Raw genomic sequence first — 25,927 nt, forward strand, 5'->3', positions numbered from 1 at the left:
CCAGCTGGTCTAACAGAAAGGGGAGGTTCCCTCTGATATACAGGAGACCATGATACAGTATGGTATGATATCATGTCTTTCCTGTAGGTGGAGTTACAGCTCAACAAATCCATGTGGACTCACCAGACACAGTACCACAGTAAACGATGGTATGTAGTAAGGAGTCTGAGAGTTGAAGATCCATGTCCTTTGAATGTTCATCTTGACTCAGTGTTGAACTATGAATCTTTCGCTGTTGGATATTTTTCACCTCTGAACGTGAATCTCTTCATTATTCTTGAACACAGATTAGATACCGTCTAAAATAATCTATAATTCCATATATTTCCTCAATGACTACAGTGGTTATAACAAACAGGTCTCTCTCTCCTCTTCTGTAACAGGTGAACTCCTCTGTTCCAGCGTTCTTCAGTCTCCATCTTCAGTATTTCAGAGTTCTGGAGAAACTGCTGTCCTGTCCTGTTTACACACTCTCCCCAGCTACAACACCATACTGTGGTATCAGCAGGTGGAACACACTCTCCCCAGCTACAACACCATACTGTGGTATCAGCAGGTGGAACACTCTCTCCCCAGCTACAACACCATACTGTGGTATCAGCAGGTGGAACACACTCTCCCCAGCTACAACACCATACTGTGGTATCAGCAGGTGAAGCTGCTCTAATATCCCAGCTGGCATTGAAGAATCGGCAAAAGTATATTACGCCGTATCCGTCTACCGGATTTAAGCCTACATGGCCGGCATCTTTCCAGAATCCCCCCAGAAGCGACCAAATGCAAATTTAAATTATTGTATTCAAATTTACCCAATTTAGTAATTAAAATATTACTTTTATAATTTTATACATATCCACAATAAAACATTTTGTGTCGGAGGAAACAACATACACCTGGTGAACGTGTGTGCGCCTGGCCCGCTACAAGAGTCGCTACAGCGTGATGGTACAAGGACATCCCTGCCATCCAAACCCTCCCCTAACTCGGACAACGCTGAGCCAATTGTGCGTCTCCTCATGGGTCTCCTGGTCGTGGCCGTCAAGGGTCTCAAATCAGCATCTGTAGCAACACAGTTTGCACTACGATGCAGTGTCTTAGACCGCTGTACCACTCAGGAGACTCCATCCACAAAGTTCTTAATGCTTATCAATTGCCTTACACAAAGTATCAAAATACTAAAATACTACACAGGACATATCCTGTTAGGGCTAGGGGGCAGTATTTACACGGCCGGATAAAAATTGTACCCGATTTAATCTGGTTACTACTCCTGCCCAGTAACTAGAATATGCATATAATTATTGTCTTTGGATAGAAAACACCCTAAAGTTTCTAAAACTGTTTGAATGGTGTCTGTGAGTATAACAGAACTCATATGGCAGGCAAAAACCTGAGAAGATTCCATGCAGGAAGTGGCCTGTCTGACAAGTTGTTGTTCTTCTTGCCTCTGTTTATTGAAGACTGAGGATCTTTGCTGTAACGTGACACTTCCTGCGGCTCCCATAGGCTCTCAGAGCCCGGGAAAAAGCAGAACGATATCGAGGCAGCCCCAGGCTGAAACACATTATCGCTTTTGACAAGTGGCCGATCAGAGGACAATGGGCTTAGGCGCGTGCCCGAGTTGACCCCATGCTTTATTTTCTTTCGTCTGTTTACCTAATTGCAGATTCCCGGTCGGAAAATTATCGCTTTTTTACGAGAAAAATTGCATAAAAATTGATTTTAAACAGCGGTTGACATGCTTCGAAGTACGGTAATGGAATATTTAGAATTTTTTTGTCACGAAATGCGTCGTGCGCGTGACCCTTATTTACACTTCGGATAGTGTCTTGAACGCACGAACAAAACGCCGCTGTTTGTATATAACTATGGATTATTTTGAACCAAACCAACATTTGTTATTGAAGTAGAAGTCCTGGGAGTGCATTCTGATGAAGAACACCAAAGGTAATCAAACTTTTCTAATAGTAAATCGGAGTTTGGTGAAGGCTAAACTTGCTGGGTGTCTAAATAGCTAGCCCGTGATGCCGGGCTATCTACTTAGAATATTGCAAAATGTGCTTTCACCGAAAAGCTATTTTAAAATCGGACATATCGAGTGCATAGAGGAGTTCTGTATCTATAATTCTTAAAATAATTGTTATGCATTTTGTGAACGTTTATCGTGAGTAATTTACTAAATTGTTAGTAAATTCGCCGGAAGTTTGCGGGGGGTACGCTAGTTCTGAACGTCACATGCTAATGTAAAAAGCTGGTTTTTGATATAAATATGAACTTGATTGAACAAAACATGCATGTATTGTATAACATAATGTCCCAGGTGTGTCATCTGATGAAGATCATCAAAGGTTAGTGCTGCATTTAGCTGTCTTCTGGGTTTTTGTGACATTATATGCTAGCTTGAAAAATGGGTGTCTGATTATTTCTGGCTGGGTACTCTGCTGACATAATCTAATGTTTTGCTTTCGTTGTAAAGCCTTTTTGAAATCGGACAGTGTGGTTAACGAGAGTCTTGTCTTTAAAATGCTGTAAAATAGTCATATGTTTGAGAAATTGAAGTAATAGCATTTCTAAGGTATTTGAATAACGCGCCACAGGATTCCACTGGCTGTTACGTAGGTGGGACGATTTTGTCCCGCCGGCCCTAGAGAGGTTAAAGAAATTTATTTTTAAATGTTAAATGTATTTTTTGATTACAGAAACAATGAGAAAATATGGATAAATAAATAATGAAATGTTAATTATATAAAGCAGACCGTGTAATCATCTGCCAGAGAGTAGCCACATTGGCCCGAGCCCCAAGTAATACATTTGGGCCAGATAACTCACACCGGAATCCGCCAGAGACCCAAGTAATACATTTGGGCCAGATAACCTCTCTTGGGTAGTGGGCAGTATTTTGACATCCGGATGAAAAGCGTTTTTTATATCGCAATTTCTGACTTTCGTGTCGCACCTGCCTGGTTGAAATATGTTTTTCATGTGTTTGTATGCAGGGAGCCTCCTCAGATATCCTCAGATTGCTGTCCTGAGCTGTCCTCAGATAATCGCATGGTTTGCTTTCGCCGTAAAGCCTTTTTGAAATCTGACACCACGGCTGGATTAACAAGAAGTTAAGTTATATTTGGATGTATTACACTTGTGTTTTTATGAAAGTTTAATATTTATAATACTGTAGTTAGAATTTCGCACTCTGCAAATTCAACGGATGCTGGCCAGGAGGGACGCTACCACCTGCCCATAAGAAGATAACTCACACCGGAGTCGGCACGAGCTCAATCCCCACATCCTAGCCATAAGTAATACTGCCGAAGGCGGCCCAGACTTGGGCCACATGACATCGGCCGAGTCTTACTCTCAGCTGGAATCGGCCCAGATCCACTGTGTTAGCTGGGATATCTACCATGATGGGGTATACATAAGCATGAACGTCAACAAGCAGTACAACATTACAGATAATAAACTTGATATCTCTAATATTGTATAGCTTTGGAATCGAGACATTACATACTTTCGAGGAAAATAGGAAAGTTTCTCATCTCATATTCTGACTTTGAGAAGGGTTTGCGTGATGTTTAGTTTAGCAACCGCGTGACGCAGCATAACAACATGAACGCGATTGGTCGATAGTCTGCTGGGTGGGGCGTTTGGTACACCAATGGGATTCCTACCTCCTTTCTCTAATATCTTTGGCAACGCTGTTTCAGCTGTTATGCTTGTTTTAGATGATGATTTAAAATGCATAGTTCATAAAAATCATTGTGCTGCCATATTTCTAGACCTTTCCAAGGCATTCAACACCATTGAACATTCCCTACTCATTCAAAAATGATTTGAAATGGGCCTGGACAATAAGTCTTGCAAATGGTTTAAGAGCTTTCTGACAGACAAGACACAATGTGTGCGTTCTGATGGTGTTGAGTCTAGTTATTAGGTGTACCGCAGGGGTCAGTATTGGGACCAGTTCTCTTTACTATTCATATTAATAATATTGGTCTTTGTATTAAATCCCTTCATATTAATCTGTATGCAGATGGTATGGTTATGTATGCCATAGCACCGATTGTTAAAGCTACAGTGCCTTCAGAAAGTATTTATACCCCTTGACTTCTTCCACATTTTGTTGTGTAAGAACCTGAATTCAAAATGGACTAAATAAATATATTTGTTCACCCATCTATACACATTACCCCTTAATGACAAAGTGAAAACATGTTTTATAAGTATTTAATTTACATAAGTATCCACACCTGTGAATCAATACTATGTAGAAGCACCTTTACAGCTGTGAATCTTTCTAGGTACGTCTCAAAGAGCTTTCCACACCTGGAATGTGCAATTTTTGCCCATTATTATTATTTTAAAAATTCTTCAAGCTCTGTCAAATTGGTTGTTAATCATTGCTATCAAAATAAAGAGAGTCACACACTCCATATATAAGCTCCCAATAATTTATTGGGGATTTACCAACGTTTCGGCATCACTTTGCATCGTCATGTTAATCAATGCTAGACAACCATTTTCAGGTCTTGCTATAGATTTTCATGCAGATTTATGTCAAAACTGTAGCTTTGCTTCTCAGGAACATTCTCTGTATTCTTGGTAAGCAAAGCGACTCCAGTGTAGATTTGGACTTGTGTTTTCAGTTATTGTACTGCTGAAAGGTATGTTTCAGCTCCCAGTGTTTGGTGAAAAGGAGACTGAACCACATTTTTCTCTAAGATTTTGCGACTGCTTAGCTCCACACTGTATTTTATCCTAAGAAACTCACCAGTCCTTAAATATTACAAGCATTCGCATAACATGATGCAGCCACCACTATGCTTGAAAATATGGATAGTTGTACTCAGTAATGTGTTTTATTGGATTTGCCCCAAACATAACACAGTTGTCGCTATTGTGCTCTAATGTGACTAGAATGACGTTGTATGCACCATCCAACTTTCCGAGAAATAGACATGTATAATATCGGTAGAAACTTACATTCTTGTTAATCTAACTGCAGTGTCCAATTAACAGTAGCAATTACAGTGAAAAAATACCATGCTATTGTTTGAGGAGAGTCCACAACAACAAAACACTTTTATCACGGCAACTGGTTTGATACATTCTCCTCTGAAGGTAAATTATGTACTTACATTCAGTAATCTTGCTCTGATTGGTCATCCTGAGGGTCCCAGAGATAAATGTAGCATAGTTTTGTTTGATAAAAACCAGTATTAAGTTCTACAGTTTGACCCCACTGCTGTCTCTGGATCCACACCCACCCCGTCCGGCCATCTTGATGTGTGAATGTTAGTGTATAAGCTAATGATCCATCATGTATGACATTTCTGGGAGTGTGTAAACTTTAACTTGTTATTACCATATAATTTGTCTATGTTATCTATAGTTATGTACTTGAAAATGTATCAATTGACCAAAATGGCACATTTGGGCAAACCCCTGACAGACTTGATACAGAATATTGTGCAGAAATGTAATTCTTCAATGGATCAGTCTGAAACGTTACAAACCCACTACTGCCATATGGTGGATAACATCTATATTACACCTAGACTCCTATCTGAAGATATGGCCATTCTCTTGCATTTCAAAGATGAAACATTTTTTGGGAGGGGAAAACGCATGTTTTTTTTGTATTATCTTTTACCAGATATAATGTGTTATATTCTCCTACATTAATTTCACATTTCCACAAACTTAAAAGTGTTTCCTTTGAAATGGTACCAATAATATGCATATCCTTGCTTCAGGTCCTGAGCTACAGGCAGTTAGATTCAGGTATGTCATTTTAGGAGAACATTTAATAAAAGGGTCCGATCCATAATTTATTACACAGAACAAAACGTATAAGATCTCCAAAGCCTGTATTAACTTCAGACCTTATATCCCAAAACCCCATTATTTTCCCCCTTCATTTCTCCCATAGCAATGGTCAATGAACCAGAGGTAGAAAATGCTGACTCACTTCCGTGTTTTAGGACTACAAGCTGGCGAGCTCTATAGGATAGAATATAATATGTAAAGAGCTGATGGTCTCATCATGGACTGTAGGGGGACCTCTAACTTTAATAATGTGAATGTCTCTACAGTCTGAACCACTAATTAGCATGATGTATTCAGATGATCAGTCCCTCCCACTTCACTGACATGTTGAATATGGTGGAACCTGCCGTGGTCTACTGATTGGCATCTATTCATCTATGTGACACTCCTCTTGTTTTATATACATTGATACCAGACTCTTTCCAGCACTCTCACATATAACGTGATCAAACATGTTCACATTTCTCTTCACTGTTACTGTCTCACTGCTCTATGCTGCAGGTACAGTTTCATAATGTTTCATTTATTTAACCAGGAAAGTTAAGAACAAAATTCTTATTTACAATGAAAGAATCTCTAGTTGTCAATATTGATGTTTCCAAGCATATGTTCACTTCACCTGAGTCTTGATGTATTCAGGTCTGACTGTACCTAACTCTATTGATTTCATTCTCACTGTATCCTTACAGGTCTTGTTGAGGGGAATGAAGTCACTCAGATACCCACCATACTCTGGGGACTGAAAGACAGGGATGCTATGATGAACTGCAGTCACACATTGGATATAAGACACATCCAGATGTACTGTACAGACAGCTTCCAGGAGAGGGAATGAAGCAGGTAGTTTACACTACTTCCAGTTCCAAACCTGAGTATTCAGGGGATTTCAGTGAAGACAAATTCTCAGCCAAGAAGACCGTAGTTGAGAGTGGAATCTTTCACAGTGAAGAAGTTGGAGACAGGAGACAGCGGCATGTACTTCTGTGCTGTGAGCCAACACAGTGATACAGACAACAAGTGCAGCTGTACAAAAACCCCAGTATTTCAACAGGATGTAATATAATATGTAAAGAGATGGTCTCATCACATACTGTAGGGGGACCTCTAACTCTAGTTCTTCTAATATCTCTAGTTATTTCCCTTCTAGCCTGCCCCCCCTCTCTTTATACTCTCTCCTCTTTCCTCTCCTCTCTCTCCCCCGCAACTCCCCCCCCCTCTATGTCTCTTTCTCATCCACCCCATCTTTCTCTCTCCCCCTTTCACTGTCTCTCTCTCTCTCTCTCTCTCTCTCTTTCTCTTTCTCTTCATCCATCCGTCCAGTAGAGAGTCAGTCATCATGACCAGAGCTTTCATCACGTTCACCGCTCTCACTGTTCAGGATAACAGCTAATAATAACATGTCTGTAGAATGTATGTAAATCCTGAAAACACTAGCAACTAACAGACGTGTCTAAATAATGATTCTTTCTGTTTTAAATATTATTTTATTGTTTTCTTCACAGGACGTTCTCTCTGCAGTAAAGTCCACCAGGTTCCCTCAGCACTATTGGGAAGTCCCAATGTTGCAGTGATACTGGTATGCAGCCATACTACTAGTTAATACAATACTATATTATAGTACCAGCACTCAGTAGATGATACTAGTCTGAAACTGATTGGATATGTGTATTATAAAAGTCAGACAGTTGAAGGTTCATTTAAAGAGCATTTTGAAATCCTTGGAAATGGATCGAAAGAAGCATCTCTTCAGCTTGTGTTCTGACCTGAAGTCAGTGCAGCGTATTACTGTTCTGACCTGAAGTCAGTGCAGTGTATTACTGTTCTGACCTGAAGTCAGTGCAGTGTATTACTGTTCTGACCTGAAGTCAACACAGTGATGTAGATACCCTTCTCTCTTCTACAAACCCCCTTCTGATCCTTTACTCCATAACTGCAGTGTACATCACCACCCAGCAAACCTGCTATCCACCACTGTAGATGTCTGAGCACATGGAGGAAGTTGATATCAAACCTCTATACCAAATAATGTGCTTGTTGTTGTCTTGAAGAAACGGTTCAGGTATTTCTTCAAATTACAGCCTATTTCTAGTGTGAAGACTTCAGAATCTATAACACAGATCAAATCTAAAGACTAAAAAAGACAAATACTTTCAATGATGTAGATACCGGTATGCTCCACAATACACCTTTAAGTTGAACAGGAGACCTGTAGGTGAACAAGGGATCTGCTTGAATATCAACACAAGATCTGACGTCAAAGTGATCAAATCAAATCAAATCAAATTTATTTATATAGCCCTTCGTACATCAGCTGAAATCTCAAAGTGCTGTACAGAAACCCAGCCTAAAACCCCAAACAGCAAGCAATGCATGTGAAAGAAGCACGGTGGCTGGGAAAAACTCCCTAGGAAAAAACTCCTGAGAAAGGCCAAAAACCTAGGAAGAAACCTAGAGAGGAACCAGGCTATGAGGGGTGGCCAGTCCTCTTCTGGCTGTGCCGGGTGGATATTATAACAGAACATGGTCAAGATGTTAAAATGTTCGTAATGACCAGCATGGTCAAATAATAATAATCATAGTAATTGTCGAGGTGCAACAAGTCACGTCCGGTGAACAGGTCAGGGTTCCGTAGCCGCAGGCAGAACAGTTGAAACTGGAGCAGCAGCATGGCCAGGTGGACTGGGTGACAGCAAGGAGTCATCATGCCAGGTAGTCCTAGGGCTCAGGTCCTCCGAGAGAGAGAAAGAAAGAAAGAAAGAAGAAAGAGAGAATTCGAGAGAGCATATTTACATTCACACAGGACACCGGATAAGACAAGAGAATACTCCAGATGTAACAGACTGACCCTAGCCCCCCGACACATAACTACTGCAGCAATAATACTGGAGGCTGAGACAGGAGGGATCAGAAGACACTGTGGCCCCATCCGATGATACCCCCGGACAGGCCAAACAGGCAGGATATAACCCCACCCACTTTGCCAAGCACAGCCCCCACACCACTAGAGGGATATCTACAACCACCAACTTACCGTCCGAAGACAGGCCGAGTATAGCCCACAAAGATGTCCGCCACGGCACAACCCAAGGGGGGGGCGCCACCCAGACAGGAAGACCACGTCAGTGGCTCAACCTACTCAAGTGACGCACCCCTCCCATGGATGGCATGGAAGAACACCAGTAAGTCAGTGACTCAGCCCCTGTAAAAGGGTTAGAGGCAGAGAATCCCAGTGGGAAGAGGGGAACCGACAAGGCAGAGACAGCAAGGGCGGTTCGTTGCTCCAGCCTTTCCGTTCACCTTCACACTCCTGGGCCAGACTATATTTAATCATAGGACCTACTGAAGAGATAAGTCTTCAGTAAAGACTTAAAGGTTGAGACTGAGTCTGCGTCTCTCACATGGGTAGGCAGACCATTCCATAAAAATGGAGCTCTATAGGAGAAAGCCCTACCTCCAGCCGTTGCTTAGAAATTCTAGGGACAATTAGGAGGCCTGCGTCTTGTGACCGTAGCGTACGTGTAGGTATGTACGGCAGGACCAAATCGGAAAGATAGGTAGGAGCAAGCCCATGTAATGCTTTGTAGGTTAGCAGTAAAACCTTGAAATCAGCCCTTGCCTTAACAGGAAGCCAGTGTAGGGAGGCTAGCACTGGAGTAATATGATCAAATTTTTGGTTCTAGTCAGGATTCTAGCAGCCGTATTTAGCACTAACTGAAGTTTGTTTAGTGCTTTATCCGGGTAGCCGGAAAGTAGAGCATTGCAGTAGTCGAGCCTAGAAGTAACAAAAGCATGGATTAATTTTTCTGCGTCATTTTTGGACAGAAAGTTTCTGATTTTTGCAATGTTACGTAGATGGAAAAAAGCTGTCCTTGAAGCAGTCTTGATATGTTCTTCAAAAGAGAGATCAGGGTCCAGAGTAACGCCGAGGTCCTTCACAGTTTTATTTGAGACGACTGTACAACCATCCAGATTAATTGTCAGATTCAACAGAAGATCTCTTTGTTTCTTGGGACCTAGGACAAGCATCTCTGTTTTGTCCGAGTTTAAAAGTAGAAAATTTGCAGCCATCCACTTCCTTATGTCTGAAACACAGGCTTCTAGCGAGGGCAATTTTGGGGCTTCACCATGTTTCATTGAAATGTACAGCTGTGTGTCTCCGCATAGCAGTGAAATTTAACATTATGTTTTCGAATGACATCCCCAAGAGGTAAAATATATAGTGAAAACAATAGTGGTCCTAGAACGGAACCTTGAGGAACACCGAAATTTACAATTGATTTGTCAGAGGACGAACCATTCACAGAGACAACTGATATCTTTCCGACAGATAAGATCTAAACCAGGCCAGAACTTGTCCATGTAGACCAATTTGGGTTTCCAATCTCTCCAAAGAATGTGGTGATCGATGGTATCAAAAGCGGCACTAAGATCTAGGAGCATGAGGACAGATGCAGAGCCTCGGTCTGACGTCATTAAAAGGTCATTACCACCTTCACAAGTGCAGTCTCAGTGCTATGATGGGGTCTAAACCAGACTGAAGCGTTTCGTATACATTGTTTGTCTTCAGGAAGGCAGTGAGTTGCTGCGAAACAACTTTTTTCTAAAATTTTTGAGAGGAATGGAAGATTCGATATAGGCCGATAGTTTTTATAATTTCTGGGTCAAGATTCGGCTTTTTCAAGAGAGGCTTTATTACTGCCACTTTTAGTGAGCTTGGTGCACATCCGGTGGATAGAGAGCCGTTTATTATGTTCAACATTGGAGGGCCAAGCACAGGAAGCAGCTCTTTCAGTAGTTTAGTTGGAATAGGGTCCAGTATGCAGCTTGAGGGTTGGAGGCCATGATTATTTTCATCATTGTGTCAAGAGATATAGTACTAAAACACTTTAGTATCTCCCTTGAGCCAAGGTCCTGGCAGAGTTGTGCAGACTCTGGACAATGAAGCCCTGGAGGAATACCCAGATTTAAAGAGGAGTCCGTAATTTGCTTTCTAATGATCATGATCTTTTCCTCAAAAAAGTTCATAAATTTATTACTGCTGAAGTGAAAGCCATCCTCCAAGATGTCATTTCCTTCCCCTCCGGCAGCTCAGTTCAGCTCCCCTTCTCTATTGACTTATTCTCCTCTCCCCCTATGGGCTCTGGTCTAAAGTAGTGCACTAGAAAGGGAATAGGGTGCCATTTTGGGATGCTGACATACATTTGACACTCCCACTAGATGACATGACATCTCTGACTATCTGAAAACCCTTTCTCCTTGTCCATGTGACTCTTCTCTCCAGAACCATCAACATGATCAAGCTTCTCATACATGTAGCAACTCTACCACTATGGGTGACAGGTACTAAATCCCTCATGAAAGATAGATTTACTACTGAAATATATTGCTGTCTATATGCTGAGTAATACTGTATATTTCATATTGACTGTTTTCATCCCAGGGCTGTCACAAACAGACAAAGTTCACCAGACTCCTACTGCAATACTAAAAAGACCTGAAGATAAAGTTCATCTCACCTGCAGTCACACTGATCCAAATTACAACATGATACTGTGGTACCAACAGTCAGCCCAAAACACTGCTCTGAAACTCATTGGGTATGTGTGGAACACCAGTCCAACGGTGGAAGATTCCTTTAAAGGGCGTTTTAATGTCAGTGGAGATGCTGCAAGCTAATAAAATGGCGTATCTACATTTCCCAAACTGACAGAAGCTGAAGACAGTGCAGTGTATTTCTGTGCTGCTAGTGAAGCACAGTGTTTTCACTATACCCTCTCTCCTCTACAAAAACCCTCTCTGATCCTCTCATATAATACTGACTACAGCTCTATACACCTGCACCTGTCTTCAACCACTTCAACAACACTTTGCTATGAACCATTTGTATATCAAACAGATGGTAATGATACTGTTATAAGTGGCTAGTTTAGAGGTTTAGGTGCACTTCCTCAGTTCTCCAACAGGAGGGAGTGTTTCTCAACACACATTAGAAGATGCTGTATAGTGGCAGTTATGGGTCCTGGTCAAAAGTTGTGCCCTATATAGGGAATAGGATGTAATTTGGGATTGAGAAGCTTCTAAATGTGTGTGGGCATGGACCAGGCCGGTGGTATGGGAGGAACCTAGGGGCCTGTGCCAGGGCTGGTGGTATGGGAGGGCCCTAGGGGCATGTGCAGGGCTGGTGGTATGGGAGGACCCTAGGGGTCCTGGACCAGGGCTGGTGGTATGGGAGGGCCATAGGGGGCCTGTGCCAGGGCCGGTGGTATGGGAGGGCCATAGGGGGCCTGGACCAGGGCTGGTGGTATGGGAGGGCCATAGGGGGCCTGTGCCAGGGCTGGTGGTATGGGAGGGCCCTAGGGGGCCTGGACCAGGGCTGGTGGTATAGGAGGGCCCTAGGGGGCCTGGACCAGGGCCGGCAGTATGGGAGGGCCCTAGGGGGCCTGGACCAGGGCTGGTGGTATGGGAGGGCCCCTAGGGGGCCTGTGCCAGGGCTGGTGTATAGGCAGACACTAGGGGGCCTGGACCGACCTACCGTACCTCCTTGCATGTCCAAGTGTTACGTGTTACGTTTTCTTGTTCCCCATTTTCCCCTGTTAGTGTGTTTGTCCTGAGCATTACAGGTGTACCAAGTTGCGGCTAACGATGGTGGGCGGGGCTGTAGCTGATTACAGAGAGGATATCTGTTTGCTGTGTGAGAAGAGAAGGAGAAGGAGGAGGGGGAGAGAGAGGACACTTGTTTTTTGTTTGATTATTGGTGTTATTTTCTTTGTTTGTGTTTCAGCCTGTCCTCCTGAGGTACTCCACCCTACCTAGGTCCTGGAGAAGGGAAAAGGTAGATCTGCCAATGGGTGTACATTCTCACGTAGATAACCCATTGTTTATACACTAGGTTAGCCGGGCGGGTGTCACCCTTGTATTTTCTTGGAACCAGGTAGGACAGTGGGTTAGGGTTTAGAGTGTGTTAGGAAGGTTTAGGTGTGTAGAAGAGGAGGGACCTTTTGTTATTTTCATTACTTGGACCCTGATCCCAAACATTCCCTTCTCTTACCTTCCCTTGTTGTTGTTGTGTCTTACTGATTATTTATGGGTGTGTTATATTGTTTGTTTAACTAATTCACTAAACATCCCCTGAGGGTTAAAATTGAGTTCTGGTTGTGGTCTGATTTATTCATCGCTCATTGCACCCCACATTTCTTCCCATTTCATCGTGTTACCTGGTGTGTTTAGGCCCAGGCATTTACGTCTCCTCCTCAGACGAGCTACACCCGAGGGGAGAACGTAATACCAAGTAAAATATAAAAAATGTGATAATTTGTCTTACCAAGATGCACCACAACAGAAAGACACATCAATCTCAGATAAAGCATCCGATCAAGTGAAACAGCTCCTCTCTGTCTCAGTATGTGTAGACCATGTATCTGATGCAGTATGGACAGTGGAACAGGACCTCTCTGTCTCAGTATGTGTAGACCATGTATCTGATGCAGTCTGGACAGTGGAACGCACCTCTCTGTCTCAGTATGTGTAGACCAGATTGGTAGAGACCTGAGGATGGCTGAGTGGTAGAGACCTGAGGATGGCTGAGTGGTAGAGACCTGAGGATGGCTGAGTGGTAGAGACCTGAGGATGGCTGATTGGTAGAGACCTGAGGATGGCTGAGTGGTAGAGACCTGAGGATGGCTGAGTGGTAGAGACCTGAGGATGGCTGAGTGGTAGAGACCTGAGGATGCTGAGTGGTAGAGACCTGAGGATGGCTGATTGGTGGGGAGCTAAGGATGGCTGAGTGTTAGAGACCTGAGGATGGCTGATTGGTAGAGACCTGAGGATGGCTGAGTGGTAGAGACCTGAGGACGGCAGAGTGGTAGAGACCTGAGGATGGCTGAATGGTAGAGACCTGAGGATGGCTGAGTGGTAGAGACTTGAGGATGGCTGGGAGTTGGGGACAAAGGAGGTATCAGAGGCATGTTGAGTGGGACTAGGGGCTCCGCAGTAAACTAAAAACAATGATAACTATCCTAAACAACAATATACAAGGCATATTGACATTTGAGAGAGACATAATGCGAGGCATTAAGCAATCACAGGTGTTGATTGGGAGAGCTAGCTAAGACAACAACGGGTAAGACAACAGCTAATCAGCTAAGACAACAACAACAGGTAAAATGGTGATGAACGGGCAGAGAGGGTCAGTTAACTACACACAGGCCTGAGTTCGGGGCTGGGGCCGACAGCTAAACAAAAAATAAACAAAACGGAGAACCATGACTAATGAACAGTCCAGCATGCATCAGCTATGTAGCCAAGTGGATCATAGGTTCCAGTAAACAGCAATAGATGAAACAGGGAAGACGCTGGGTAGTCGTTACTACCTAGCAAGCGGGAGACACAGCGTTTAAAGTTAGCAGGCCGGGCTAGTAGAAGCGCCTGCTCCGACGTCCAGCAAAGGTCAGTTGGGGGCACAGCGGATGGATTTACGTCGGCAGACCAGTCGTGTTGGAATGGCGGGGCTTCGTGTCGACAATGGGTCCAGGCCAGTTGGCGAAAGAGGTATTGTGGTTGTAGTAATTTTGTTTGCTAGCCGGGAGATGCGCCTGGCTCACGGCTAACTGGTGCTAGGTTTGGGACAAGGGCGATAGCCACTATAGCCACTCGGTAGCAGCTAGCAGGCAGCGATAATCCGATGTGAAGGTCCAGAGCTTACGGCAGGAATCCGGTGATGTAGTGGCTTCTAGTCGTGTTAGTGAAGAGTCCTGGAGGCATCAGCTGTTAGCCGAGTGATCATAGGGTCCACTGAGAGGGCCGGAGGTTGGCCACTCTTTATCACTTTATCACAGTACTACGTCATACCAGACGAATGTCTGACTGCTTGACTGCAAATAACTAAGATACACATTAAAACATGAAATGACCATGGCATTGATAAGACCTCACTCAGAGATCCACAAAAATATATAACATTCAAAATGAGTGAAGTTTTCCTTTAACTATCAATCAACTACCTCCTGATAGCAGTGCATCAGATCTCCCTCTCTGCTCTACTAAACCCTGCTTCCTGTCCCACATAGACTCCTCCTGCAGGGTTCATCACAGGTCTCTGATGTTTTTGATGTTCTCATAAGGAGGCAGCATCCCTCTATAAGATCACTGAGATGAGTTGATGAGAAGCCACCTCTAATTCATGTGGAGTGGTTTGTCTGTCTCATTATTTCTGTCTCCTTAACAGTGAGTCAACATGATCAGAATTCTTCTCTCCATCCATCCATGGGTTACACAGCCTGGGCTGCAGGTATTCAGATCATTGATTTCATCAACTACTAATATCCTCATTTGATTGTTTTTTATGTTTCAGGTCATTATGTTTCATTATCGGTTGTTTCAACTCTCTCTCATCTCTCTCTCTCTCTCTCCTCTCACTCTCTGTCTCTCTCTCCAGGTTCTTCTCTCAGTAGCCAGGTTTACCAGAGTCCTCCATCCCTGTACAAGAAACAGGGAGAGTCGGCTAAGATGGAGTGTTCACATAGTATATCAGGCTACAATCGTATCTTCTGGTACAAGCATCCAACTACAGAGAATTGGTGCTACTAGGGTACCTGTTTGGGAAAACTGGATACCCTGAGGCTGGATTTGATATAGAAGGAGATGCTAATGCAGGTGGTACCAGCACCTTAACCATCAATCAACTAACTCCAAATAGCAGTGCTGTGTATTACTGTGCTGCTAGTTTACACAGTGCATCAGATCTCCCTCTCTGCTCTACAAAAAACCTCCTCCCTGGTGTACTGTAGACTAATCACACCTGTATTAACATCACACTGTATCTGACTCTGATTCAATGCCAAAACCTCACCAGCTGGTCTAATAGAAAGGGGAGGTTCCCTCTGATATACAGGAGACCATGATACAGTATGTATGATATCATGTCTTTCCTGTAGATGGAGATACGCTCAACAAATCCATGTGGACTCACCAGACACCGTACCACAGTAAACTATGGTGTGTAGTAAGGAGTCTGAGAGTTGAAGATCCATGTCCTTTTGAATGTTCATCTTGACTCAGTGTTGAACTAAGAATCTTTCAACTGTTGGATATTTTTCACCTCTGAATGTGAATCTCTTCATTGTTCTTGAACACAGATTAGATACCGTCTAAAATAATTTACAATTCCATATATTTCCTGAATGACTACAGTAGTTATAACAAACAGTCTCTCTCTCCTCTTCTGTAAGAGGTGAACTCCTTTGTTCCAGCGTTCTTCAGTCCTCCATCTTCAGTATTTCAGAGTTCTGGAGAAACTGCTGTCCTATCCTGTTTACACGCTCTCCCAGCTACAACACCATACTGTGGTATCAGCAGGTGGAACACTACTCCCCAGCTACAACACCATACTGTGGTATCAGCAGGTGGAACACACTCTCCCCAGCTACAACACCATACTGTGGTATCAGCAGGTGGAACACACTCTCCCCAGCTACAACACCATACTGTGGTATCAGCAGGTGGAACACACTCTCCAAGCAGCTACAACACCATACTGTGGTATAGCAGGTAAAGCTGCTCTGATATAATCTTCCATATGGGGTAAACCTAGAGGACTGATCTGCTCTGATATATCTACCATGATGGGTTAAACCTAGAGACTGAAGCTGCTGTGATATATCTACCATGATGTGGTAGACCTAGAGACTGAATCTGCTCTGATATCTACAATGATGGGGTAAACCTAGAGACTAGGCAGCTGTTCTGAATCCCAGCTAGCAATGATGAATCGCCACAAATAATAATAGTAAATCATCTTTGCATGCTTGTTTCAGCTGTTATGCTTGTTTTAGAGTGATATTTTCAAATTGCCTAATCGTACAATCAGTTGTGCTGCCCATATTTCTAGACCTTCCAAGGCATTCAACCCATTGACCATTCCCGACTCATTCAAAAACTGTCTGAAATGGGCGGTGCAGTAGTCTTGCAATGGTTTAAGAGCTATCCGACTACGGACACAATGTTTGCGTGCTGATGGTGTTTGAGTCTAGTTTCCTCCTCGATATTAGGTGTACCACAGGGCTCAGTTATTGGGACCAGTTCTCTTTACTATTCATATAAATAATATTGGTATTTGTATTAAATCCCTTCATATTAATCTGAATCCAAGTGGTATGGTGATGTATGCCATAGCACCGATTGTTAAAGCTACAGTGCCTTCAGAAAGTATTTATACCCCTTGACTTCTTCCACATTTTGTTGTGTGAGAACCTGAGGTCAAAATGGACTAAATAAATATATTGTTCACCCATCTACACACATTACCCCTTATGACAAAGTGAAAGCATGTTTTTAGAAATGTTGCAAATGCATTGAAAATTGAAATCAGAAATATAGCATTTACATAAGTATCCACACCCCTGAATCAATACTTTGTAGAAGCACTTTTGCAGCAATTACAGCTGTGGAATCTTTCTGGGTAAGTCTCTAAGAGCTTTCCCAACAACCTGGATTGTGCAAGATTTGCCCATTATTACTTTCAAAAAATCTTCAAGCTCTGTCAATTGGTTGCTAAACAATGCTATACACTATCAAAATAAAGGGAGTCGCACACTCCATATATAAACTCCCGTAATTTATGGGTATTTACCAATGGTTCGGCATCAATGTGCCTTCTTCCATGTTAATAAATGCTAGACAACCATTATCAGGTCTTGCCATAGATTTTCATGCAGATATATGTCAAAACTGTAACTTGGCTTCCCAGGAACATTCGCTGTATTCTTGGTAAGCAAAGCGACTCCATGTAGATTTGGCCTTGTGTTTTAGGGTATTGTACTACTGAAGGTATGTTTCAGCTCCCAGTGTCTGGTGAAAAGTAGACTGAACCAGAATTTCCTCTAAGATTTGTGCGAGTGCGTAGCTCCATACTGTTTATTTTTATCCTGAAAAACTCACCAGTCCTTAATTATTACAAGCATACCCATAACATGATGCAGCCACCACTATGCTTCAAAATAATGGAGAATTGTACTCAGTAATGTGTTTTTAATGGATTTTCCCCAAACATAACATGGTTGTTGCTATCGTGCTCTAATGTGACTAGAATGACATTGTGTACAACAGCCAACTTTCCGGACATAGACATGTCTTATATTGGCAGAAACCTTAATTGTTGTTCATCTAACTGCAGTGTCCAATTAACAGTAGCTACTACAGTGAAAAAATACCATGCTATTGTTTGAGGAGAGTACACAACAACAAAACACTTTTATCACGACAACTGGTTTGATACATTCTCCTCTGAAGATAAATAATGTACTTACCATTCAGTAATTTGGCTCTGATGTGTCTCCCGAGGGTACCTTAGATAAAATGTAGCATAGTTTTGTTTGATAAAACCAGTTTTATGTTCTACAGTTTGACCCGCCCGCTGCTGTACTCTGGCTCCACACCCCGTCCAGCCATCTTGATTGTGTGAATGTTAGTTGTATAAGGCTAATGATCCATCATGTATGACATGCCTGGGAGTGTATAAACTTTAATTTGTTATTACCATATCATGTTTGTATTTCACTATAGTTATGTACTTTAAAATGTATCAATTGACCAAAAAATGTCACATTTGGCCCAACTCCTTTCAGAATTTATACAAAATATTGTGCAGTGATGTAATTCTTCACTGGATCAGTCTGAAACGTTACAAACACACAACGCCATCTGCTGGCCAAAATCTAAATGACACCTAGACTCCAATCTGAAAATATGGCCTTTCTCTTGCATTTCAAAGATGAAACATTTTTGAGAGGGGAAAATGCATGGTTTTTTTGTATTATCTTTTACCAGATATAATGTGTTATATTCTCCTACATTAATTTCACATTTCCACAAACTTCAAAGGGTTTTCTTTGAAATGGTATCAAGAATATGCATAGCCTTGCTTCAGGTCCTGAGCTACAGGCAGATAGATTCAGGTATGTCATTTTAGGTGAATTTTGAAAAAAAAAGGGCCAGATCCTTAAGTTATTGCACAGACAAAACGAGATAACACCTCCAAGCCTGTTTTAACTTCAGACCTTTTATCCCAAAACCCCATTATTTTCTCCCCCTTCATTTCTCCCATAGCAACGGTCAACGAACCATAGGGTAGAAAATGCTGACTCATTGCCGTGTGTTAGGACTACAAGCTGGCGAGCTCTATAGGATAGAATTATAATATGTAAAGATCTGATGGTCTCATCATGGACTGTAGGGGACCTCTAACTTTAATAATGTGAATGTCTCTACAGTCTGAACTACTAATTAGCATGATGTATTCAGATCATCAGTCCCTCCACTGTCACTGACATGTTGAATATGGTGGAACCTGCCGTGGTATACTGATTTCATCTATTCTCTATGTGACACTCTTCTTGTTTTATACACATTCATACCAACTCTTTCCAGCACTCTCACATATACAGTGATCAAACATGTTCACATTTCTCTTCACTGTTACTGTCTCACGCTCCTGTGCTGCAGGTACAGTTTCATAATGTTCATTTATTTAACCAGGAAAGTTCAGAAAAAAATTCTTATTTACAATGAAGGAATCTCTAGTTGTAAAATAGTTGATGTTTCCGCAAGCATATGTTCACTTCACCTGAGGTCGCTGATGTATGTCAGGTCTAACTGTACCTAACTGCTATTGATTTCATTCTCACTGTATCCGTACAGGTCTTGTTTGAGGGAGTGAAGTCACTCAGAGACCCACCATACTCTGGGGACTGAAAGACAGTGTTGCTCGGATGAACTGCAGTCATACTAAGGGAATCTGGCTACAACCAGATGTAACTGGGTACAGACAGCTTCCAGGAGAGGGAATGAAGCGGTAGTTTACACAAGTAGTTACAACAAACCAGACTAATGGGAGACTTCAGTGAAGACAAATATCCAATTGTTAAGGCTGTAGCTGAGAGTGGATCATTCACAGTGAAGAAGTTGGAGACAGGAGACAGCGGCATGTACTTCTGTGCTGTGAGTGAACACAGTGATACAGACAACAATACAGCTGTACAAAAACCCCAGTATTTCAACAGGATGTAAGATAATATGTAAAGAGAATGGTCTCATCACATACTGTAGGGGGGACCTCTAACTCTAGTTCTACTAATGTCTGATGGTTTCATTGTCATGATCATGTAATCAGTCATGTTCACAGTGAGGTCATATGAGCAAGCTTTACAGTAAAGGCTTCCTGACACTCCCCTCTAACACTGTCACTAGCCACCACCCTGAAGGGAACATGATACTACTACAGCCAATCTCCTTTCACCTCAGAGCTTCATCCAGGAGACACTCATATCATAGTCCTCATCATCATCGTCTTCCTCAGCATATTCATCATCATCGTCTTCCTCAGCATATTCATCATCCTCATCATCATCGTCTTCCTCAGCATATTCATCATCCTCATCATCATGTTCAGAGTTCTGATTCACCCTGGCAGCTCTCCACTCTGGGTGACAGGTATAAATCACGATGAGAAGCCTACGATTCTACGAATGTCATCAAACTGAATAAAATATCCTTTCACTCACTCCTTCTCTCTCACCTTCACTCTCTTTCTTCCTCTCACTTTCTCTCACCTTATCTCCTCTCTCTCCACTCTCTCAGTCACCTTCTCTCCCTCTCTCTCCTCTCATCCTCTCTCTCTCTCTCCCTCTCTCCCTCTCTCCCTCCCTCTCTCATCCTCGCTCCTCTCTCCTCTCTCCTCTCCTCCTGTTCTCTCCTCTCGTCCTCTCTCTCTCTGTCCAAAGGGCAGTTGTTTAGTAGCATGGTTCATCAGAGGCCTGTGGCACTAACAGAAAGGACCTGGAGGAAACGTTCAACTCACCTGCAGCCATACTATCCCTAACTACTACATGATACTATGGTACAAACGAGTCAGCATGAGACACTGCTATGAAACTCATTGGTTATGCATATACCAAGTTAATAACCATGGAGAAATCGGTTTGAAAAGCACTTCATGTGAGTGGAAGACGGTGAGAAAGAGGCTTATCTTCATCTAGTGAGTCCTGAGAGGACCTGAACACAGTGCAGTTTATTACTGTGCAGCCAGCCAACACAGAGATGTAGAGTTCCTTCCTGTTCTCTACTAACAGCCCTGTCTGATGGTAATATTAGACCACGGCTCAGAACACCTGCATCAGAGGTTTGACTTTGACTCAGTGCCAATGAATAAACACAGATGGATGATGGCATAAGCAAGGTGATATCTGTCCTAGTACAGTATACCAGTATTTACAGTTTAGAGTCATCACTATTAATATACATTATGCAATTTACAATGGTGTATTAAATTACTCCCCCCTGGATAGAGTGATTCACATGACGACTCTCTCTATCTCCCCTCTTTCTCTCTCTCCCTCTCTCTCACCAGGAGCCCTCTCTCTCGCTCTCTCTCTCTACCTCTCTCCCCTCTCCTCTCTCCTTTACTGTTCTGTCCTGAAGTCAGTGCAGTGTATTACTGTTCTGTCCTGAAGTCAGTGCAGTGTATTACTGTTCTGTCTGAAGTCAGTGCAGTGTATTACTGTTCTGTCCTGAAGTCAGTGCAGTGTATTACTGTTCTGACCTGAAGTCAGTGCAGAGTATTACTGTTCTGAAGTATTTCTTCAATTTACAGCCTATTTCTAGTGTGATGACTTCACAATCTATAACACAGATCAAATCTAAAGACTAACAAATACAAACCCTTTCAACAATGTAGATACCGGGTTTGATCCACATACACCTTTAAGTTGAAAAGGAGGACCTGTAGGTGAACAGGGATCTGCTTGAATATCAACACAAGTTCTGACGTCAAAGTGATGTCATTTCCTGCTCCTCCGGCAGCTCAGTTCAGCTCCCCTCTCTATTGACTTATTCTCCTCTTCCCCCTATGGGCTCTGGTCTAAAGTAGTGCACTAGAAAGGGAATAGGGTGCCATTTGGGATGCTGACATACATTGACACTCCCACTAGATGACAATACATCTCTGACTATCTGAAAAACCCTTTCTCCTTGTCCATGTGACTCTTCTCGTCCAGAACAATCAACATGATCAAGCGTCTCATACATGTAGCACTCTATCACTATGGGTGACAGGTCCTAAATCCCTCATGAAGATAGATTTACTACTGAAATATATTGCTTCTATATGGCTGAGTAATACTGTATATTTCATATTGTCTGTTTTCATCCACAGGGCTGTCACCAACAGACAAAGTTCACCAGACTCCTACTGCAATACTAAAACGACCTGAAGATAAAGTTCAACTCACCTGCAGCCACACTGATATCAAGTTACAACCTGATACTGTGGTACCAACAGTCAAGCCCAAAACACTGCTCTGAAACTCATTGGGTATGTGAGATTCACCAGTCCAACGGTGGAAGAGATTCCTTTAAAGGGCGTTTGAATGTCCAGTGGAGATGCTGCAGCTAATAAAATGGTGTATCTACATTTTCCCAAACTGACAGAAGCTGAAGACAGTGCAGTGAATTTCTGTGCTGCTAGTAAAGCACAGTGGTTTCACTATAACCCTCTCTCCTCTACAAAAACCCTCTCTGATCCTCTTCATATATATACTGACCTACAGCTCTATACACCTGCACCTGTCTTCACACACTTCAACAACACTTTGCTATGACCATTGCATCCCTGTACAAGAACCAAGGAGAGTCCGGCTAAGACGGAGTGTTCACATAGTATATCAGGCTATGATCAATTCCTCTGGTACAAGCATCCAACTACAGAGAATTAGTGTTTCTAGGGTACCTGTTTGGGAAAACTGGATATCCTGAGGCTGGATTTGATATAGAAGGAGATGCTAATGCAGGTGGTACCGAGCACCTTAACCATCAATCAACTAACTCCAAATAGCAGTGCTGTGTATTAACTGTGCTGCTAGTTTACACAGTGCATCAGATCTCCCTCTCTGCTCTACAAAAACCTCCTCCCTGGTGTACTGTAGACTAATCACACCTGTATTAACATCACACTGTATCTGACTCTGATTCAATGCCAAAACACCTCACCAGCTGGTCTAACCGAAAGGGGGGGTTCCCTCTGATATACAGGAGACAATGATACAGTATGGTATGATATCATGTCTTTCCTGTAGGTGGAGTTACAGCTCAACAAATCCATGTGGACTCACCAGACACAGTAACCACAGTAAACTATGGTGTGTAGTAAGGAGTCTGAGAGTTGAAGATCCATGTCCTGTTGAATGTTCATCTTGACTCAGTGTTGAACTCAGTGTTGGAATATTTTTCACCTCTGAAATGTGAATCTCTTGATTATTCTTTAACACAGATTAGATACCGTCTAAAATAATCTATAAATCCATATATTTCCTAATGGCTACAGTAGTTAATACAAACAGGTCTCTCTCTCCTCTTCTGTTGCAGGTGAACTCCTCTGTTCCAGCGTTCTTCAGTCTCAATCTTCAGTATTTCAGAGTTCTGGAGAACTGCTGTCCTGTCCTGTTCACACACTCTCCCCAGCTACAACACCATACTGTGGTATCAGCAGGTGGAACACACTCTCCCCAGCTACAACACCATACTGTGGTATCAGCAGGTGAAGCTGCTCTGATATATCTACCAGGATGGGGAATATCTAGAGACTGAAGCTGCTCTAATATCCCAGCTAGCATTGAGAATCGGCAAAAGTATTTTGGGCCGTATCCGTCTACCGGAATTAAGAGCCGACATGGCCGGCATCTTTCCAGAATCCCCCCAGAAGCGACCTGATGCAAATTAAATTAATGTATTCAAAATTACCCAATTTAGTAATTTAAATATTACTTTTAATACATTCCAGAAAAAAACATTTTGTGTCCAAGGAAACAACATACACCTGGTGAACGGGTTGCGCCCAGCTCGCTACAAGAGTCGCTACAGCGCGATGGGACAAGGACATCCCTTCCAGCACAACCCTCCCCTAACTCGGACAATGCTGAGCCAATTGTGCGTCGCCCTCATGGTCCTCCCGGTGGCGTCCGGGCACGGGTCTCGAACCAGCATCTGTAGCAACACAGTTTGCACTACGATGCAGTGTCTTAGAACCGCTGCACCACTCTGGAGGCTCCATCCACAAAGTTCTAAATGCTTATCAATTGCCTTAAACAAAGTTAAAATACTAAAATACTACACAGGCCTCTTAAAGAATTCATGTTCATTGTATTTCTTGATAACAGAAACAATGAGAAAATATGAATAAATAAATAATGAAATGTTAATTATATAAAGCAGCCCGTGTAATCATCTGTCAGAGAGTAGCCACATCGGCCAGAGCCCCAAGTAGTACATTTTTGCCAGATAACTCTCATCGGAATCCGCCAGAGACCCAAGTAATACATTGGGCCAGATAACCTCTCTTGGGTAGTGGGCAGTATTTGACGTCCGGATGAAAAGCGTGCCCAAAGTAAACTGTTACTCAGTCCCCAGAAGCTAGGATATGCATATAATTGGTAGATTTGGATAGAAAAAACACTCTAAAGGTTTCTAAAACTGTTAAATTTATGTCTGTGAGTATAACAGAACTGATATGGCAGGCAAAACTCCGAGGACAAACCATCCCCCCCTAAAAATAGTCTGGCCTACCTCTATTTTCAATGGCTATCACTTCAATTATAAGGCCAAGTCTTCCCAGATATCAGTTCCTAGGGCTTCAACTAGATGTCAACAGTCTTTAGAAAGAGTTTCAAGCTGGTTTTTGGAAAAATGAGCCAGAAATTGTAGTTTTTCTAGGTGGCTTCCATTTTGGCTGTAGTGTTTCCAAGCGCGTGGAAGAGAGCGCGTTCTTTGGTATTTTTCTCCGGTAAAGACAATAACGATTCTCCGTCTTAAATTGTGTTGTTTATTTACTATTAGGGTACCTAAGGTTTGATTATAAACGTTGTTTGACTTGTTTGGAAAAGTTTATTAGTAATGTTTGGGATTCATTTTGAATGCATTTGATGGAGGGAACTGGGTGGATTACTGACTGAAGCGTGCCAGCTAAACTGAGTTTTTATGGATATGAAGAAGGACATTATCGAACAAAAGGAACATTTGTGATGTAACTGGGGACCTTTTGGAGTGCCAACAGAAGAAGATCATAAAAGGTAAGGCATTTTTACATCGCTATTTCAGACTTTAGTGTCGCACCTGCCTGGTTGAAATATGTTTTTTCGTGTGTTTGTATGCAGGGAGCTGTCCTCAGATAATCGCATGATGTGCTTTCGCCATTAAGCCTTTTTGAAATCTGACACAGCAGCTGGATTAACAAGAAGTTACGTTTTATTTGAATGTATTACACTTGTGTTTTTTATGAAAGTTAAATATTTTAACACTGTAGTTTGAATTTCGCGCTCTGCAAATTCAATGGATGTTGGCCAGGAGGGACGCTACCATCCCACCTGCCCATAAGAAGATAACTCACACCGGAATCGGCCCGAGTTCAATCCCCACATCCTAGCTATAAGTAATACTGCCGAAGGCGGCCCAGACTCGGGCCACATGACATCGGCCGATTCTTACTCTCAGCTGGAATCGGCCCAGATCCATTGTGCTAGCTGGGATATCTACCATGATGGGGTATACATAAGCATGAATTTTGTCAACAAGCAGTACAACATTACAGATAATAAACTTGATATCTCTAATATTGTATAGCTTTGGAATCGAGACATTACATACTTTCGAGGAAAATAGGAAAGTTTCTCATCTCATATCCTGACTTTGAGAAGGGTTTGCGTGATGGTTGTTTAGCAACCGCGAGACGCACATAACAACAGGAACACAATTGGTTGATAGTCTGCTGGGTGGGGCGTTTGGTACACCAATGGGATTCCTACCCTCCTTCCTCTAATATCTTTGGCAACGCTGTTTCAGCTGTTATGCTTGTTTTAGATGATGATTTAAAATGCATAGTTCTAAAAAAAAATCATTGTGCTGCCAATTTCTAGACCTTTCCAAGGCATTCAACACCATTGAACATTCCCTACTAATTAAAAAATTATCTGAAATGGGCCTGGACAATAAGTCTTGCAAATGGTTTAAGAGCTTTCTGACAGACAGGACACATGTGTGCGTTCTGATGGTGTTGAGT

At 42.5% G+C, this 25,927-nt stretch overlaps 1 long non-coding RNA gene across 1 annotated transcript; it reads left to right on the forward strand.

Annotated features, from left to right (window-relative positions):
- Nucleotides 1–11,034: 11,034 nt before the first annotated feature.
- On the forward strand, nt 11,035–11,320 carry LOC115187328 (uncharacterized). The gene is made up of 2 exons (XR_003876031.1): nt 11,035–11,169; nt 11,270–11,320. It is a non-coding gene; the product is annotated as an uncharacterized LOC115187328 (long non-coding RNA).
- The last annotated feature ends 14,607 nt before the right edge of the window (nt 11,321–25,927 follow it).

Source organism: Salmo trutta, unplaced genomic scaffold, assembly GCF_901001165.1.
Source record: "Salmo trutta unplaced genomic scaffold, fSalTru1.1, whole genome shotgun sequence".
Lineage (NCBI taxonomy): Eukaryota > Metazoa > Chordata > Actinopteri > Salmoniformes > Salmonidae > Salmo > Salmo trutta.